The 4,444-nt window shown below is 37.8% G+C and overlaps 1 non-coding gene across 1 annotated transcript; it reads left to right on the forward strand.

Moving 5' to 3' along the window:
• Positions 1–4,128: 4,128 nt before the first annotated feature.
• LOC121206314 (small nucleolar RNA R71) lies at positions 4,129–4,235 on the forward strand. The gene has a single exon (XR_005901397.1). It is a non-coding gene; the product is annotated as a small nucleolar RNA R71 (small nucleolar RNA).
• The last annotated feature ends 209 nt before the right edge of the window (positions 4,236–4,444 follow it).

Here is a 4,444-nt window from a genome sequence, read left to right on the forward strand (position 1 = left end):
GTCCCAAATCGTGTAAACACATGCTTATGTAGGAATCGCATGACTACCTTAGCATCATTTGTAGGGTATGCTTCAACTTCAACCCACTTGGACACATAATCCACAGCAACTAAGATGTATTTGTTCCCATATAAAGAAGGAAACGGTCCTAAGAAGTCAATGCTCCATACGTCGAATAATTCAATTTCCAAAATGTTTGTTAAGGGCATCTCATTCCTCCGTGATATGTTTCCACTCTTTTTCCATCTATCACAGTTCTTCACATAAGCATAAGCATCTTTAAATAGTGTAGGCCAAATGAAACCTACTTGCAAAATCTTTGTTGCGGTATCTGCACCACCAAAGTGTCCCCCACTTGGAGATGAATGGCAATGATGTAAGATCTCAACAATCTCACTTTCAGCTACACACTTTCAGATTATATTATCTACACGCTGTTTAAACAAGAACGGGTCCTCCTAGAAATAATACCGACTATCATGAAGGAATTTCTTCCTTTGTTGGTATGTCAATTCTCAAAGAATTATTCTACATGCAAGATAATTAGCAAAATCAGCAAACCAAGGTGTTTCATGAATTCGACTCACCTTAAATAAATGCTCCTCTGGGAAATTCTCATTGATAGGCACATGTGATCGAGTTACCTCATCTTGCTTCAACCTCGACAGATGATCAGCTACTTGATTTTCAACACCTTTTTTGTCTTGGATCTCAAGGTCAAATTCTTGGAGTAAAAGTATCCAACGAATTAGCCTCGGTTTCCCATGTTTATTCATGAGCAAGTAGTTAATGACCGCATGGTCAGTAAATACTGTAACTTTGGTACCTATAAGATATATGCGGAATTTGTTAAAAGCAAAAACTATAGAAAATAGTTATTTTTCAGTTACCGTATAATTGAGTCAGGCTCCCGTCAAGGTTCTACTTGCATAGTAAATGAGGTGGAACACTTTATTCCTTTTTTGACCCATTACAGCTCCAACAACATAATCTCTTGCATCGTACATCAACTCAAAATGTGTGCTCCAATTGGGTGTAATGATTATTAGGGCTGAGATTAACCTTTTTTCAACTCTTCAAAAGCTTCTAAACATGTTTTGTTGAAATCGAACACTTTATCTTTCTCTAACGATGAACATAGTGGTTTAGAAATTTTTGAAAAATCTTTGATAAACCTTCGGTAAAAACCGACATGGCCTAAGAAACTTCTAAATCCTTTCACATTCATTGGGTCTGGTAATCTTTCAATTACATCCGCCTTTGCTTTGTCGACTTCAAATCCTTTCTTTGAAATTCTATGCCCTAAGACAATCCCTTCCTTAACCATAAAATGGCATTTCTCCCAGTTAAGGACTAGATTCGTCACTTCGCATCTCTTCAGTACCTTAGCTAAATTACTCAAACAAATATCATAAGTGTTACCAAAAATAGAAAAATCATCCATGAAAATCTCAACAAAATTTTCAACCATATCAGTGAATATTGCCATCATGCATCGTTGGAATGCTGCAGGTGCATTGTATAAACCAAAAGGCATTCGCCTAAAAGCAAACATACCGTACGTATGAGTAAAGGTTGTTTTATGTTGGTCTTCCGGAGCGACAACTATTTGGTTATATCCCAAATAACCATCTGAAAAATAATAGAATTCATTGCCTGCCAGTTGATCTAGCATCTGATCCATAAAAGGCAACGAAAAATGGTCCTTCCGAGTGGATTTATTCAACTTTCTGTAGTCAACACAAATTCTCCAACCAGAAACAGTTCTTATTCTGATCAATTCTTTACGCTCATTCTCAACAATCGTAATTCCACCTTTCTTCGACACACACTGTACCGAACTTATCCACAAACTATCTGAAATAGGATAGATGATTCCTGCATCTAGCCATTTGATCACTTCCTTTCTCACAGCTTCCTTCATAATAGGATTAAGCCTCCTTTTCCCATCAATTCGAGCTTTTTCACCTTCCTCTAGAATAATTTTGCACATGCAAAATGAATGGCTTATACCTCGAATATCAGCTATAGTCCAACCAATTGCTTTTTTAAATTTCTTTAGAACAGAAATTAATTGCTCCTCTTGATCTTTTGTCAGTTCCACTGAAATAATCACAGGTAAAGTAGAACAATTACCTAAATAAACATATTTCAAATGGGAAGGAAGTACCTTTAGTTCGAGTGTAGGTGGTTCTTCGATTGACAATTTGGGTTGCACAAATTCTTTGACTTCCAACTCCAACGGTTCAAATCGTGTGGATTGAATAAATTTCCTCGGGTTGGCTTCTATCACAGCCATGTTATAAAATTCCTTAGGTTGGCTTCTATCACAGCCATGTTTTCTTCACCTTCTTCATCCTCCAAAGGGTCAAACCCTAAGGCTTTCTCCAATGGATTTTATTCAAGATGGCTTTCTATAGAAATAAAGTTTTCTATTTCTTCCATAACTGAGAACTCTTTTGTCGGATCGGGAAATTTCATTGCTTAAGAATTTTAAAAGTTACTTGATCGTCTTGAACTCGCATGGTGAGTTCGTCTTTCTACACATCAATTAACGTTCTTCCCGTGGCTAGGAAAGGTCTCCCAAGGATAATTGGCACTTCCTTATCTGCTTCAAAATCTAAAATAATGAAATCAGCATGAAAAATAAATTTATCGACTCTTACCAAAACATCCTCGATCTTTCCTTCGGGGTATGCTAAAGATCGATCCGTTAGCTGGAGCGTCACAGTTGTAGGTCTTACTTCTCCTATCCGTAGCATCTTGAAAATAGACTTAGGCATCAAGTTTATACTTGCTCTTAAGTCATACAAAGCTTTACCACAATAAGATTCACCAATGTTACAGGGTATCGTAAAGCTTCCTGGATCCTTCAATTTCAGTGGCAGCTTGTTCTGCAGGAAAGCACTGCACTCCTTTGTCAGAGCGACAGTCTCATACTCACTTAGTCGTTTCTTATTGGATAGTACATCTTTCATAAACTTCACATAATTCAGCATTTGTTCTAAATCCTCCACAAATGGAATTTTGATGTGTAATTGCTTCATAACATCCAAAAACTTCTTGAATTGCACCTCCTGTTTCTACTTGTGTTGCTACAATCTTTGTGGATATAGAGGTGATGGAACTTTTGGTTGAACTGGAAAACTCTTCTGAATAGGTAAATCTGCATCCAAAGAAGATGTTAAAGTATCTGAATTCACTAAGTTAGGATTTACCTTGTCAGTCTTTGCAGATTTTGACTCTTTTAGTATAGGTACTTCAACAGTTGGTTGACTTCCCCCTTTTCAACAGGCTCGTCCTCAACATTAATCAATCGGGGTTCCAGAATTTTACCGCTTCGCAATGCCACTGCCTTGATATGTTCTTTACCCAAATTCTTGGATTCTCAGTATCACTTGGCAAGGTTCCTTGTGGTCTATTACGAAGCTCCGTAGCTAACTGACCCATTAGGTTTTCCAAATTTTTCAGTGTTGCTGCTTGACTCTAGATCAAAGTGTCATTCTTCGCCATGTATGCTTTCAACAAGTTCTCCAAACTATTTGATGATTCAGCTTGAGGTGGTTTTGGACCTTGCTGATTAAACCCCTGAGATTGGTTGGGTTTATGCTGCATAAAGTTGTTGTTTGGTCCATTTCCTTAGTTACTCCAAGAAAATTTGGGGTGATTACGCCATGAAAGATTATAGAAGTTGGACTGGGGTCCTTGTCCACTCCTATTTTGATATTGATTCCCCATATAGTATACTGACTCGGGATTCAATAGGCAATTCTAGAAAGAATGACCTTCCCCACAGTACACACAGGCAAATACTTCAAACGGACTTGGTGGCTGAGCTGTAAAATTATTGGCACCATTAGCGGTAAACTACTTTACATAGAGGAAATAGATTATACCTGAGCTGATAACGAAGTGAGAGCATCAACTTCATGAATTCTGGCTACACGTCTTCCTGAAGCTATTCAATTTGTTGGCCATTGATAATTGTTGCTCGTAATCCTCTCGATGATCTCATAAGCCTTATTATAAGACTTAGACAAAGTTCCACCATTCGCAGAAGCATCTACGATCAATCTTATATGTGCATTGAGACCATTATAGAATATCTCCAACTGGATACAATAAGGAATCCCATGATGAGGACACTTACAAAGTAACTCCTTGAATCGCTCCTAAGCCTTATACAAAGACTTGTTATCCAATTGTTGGAAAGTTGTGATCTTGTTCCTCAACTTAGCATTTTTACTAGGCGGGAAATACTTAACCAAAAATCTCTCTATGCTAATTGTTGCTATCTAGATATAGAACTTGGTGGCAATGAATTGAGCCATGCTCATCCTTGATCTCGCAACGAGTACAAAAACAACTTCAACCTCAGTGCGTCTTCAGTCACACCGCCTATCTTGAATGAGTCACTCACCTCCATAAACAATCGAAGGTGGAG

Source organism: Gossypium hirsutum, chromosome A01 (genome assembly GCF_007990345.1).
Source record: "Gossypium hirsutum isolate 1008001.06 chromosome A01, Gossypium_hirsutum_v2.1, whole genome shotgun sequence".
NCBI lineage: Eukaryota > Viridiplantae > Streptophyta > Magnoliopsida > Malvales > Malvaceae > Gossypium > Gossypium hirsutum.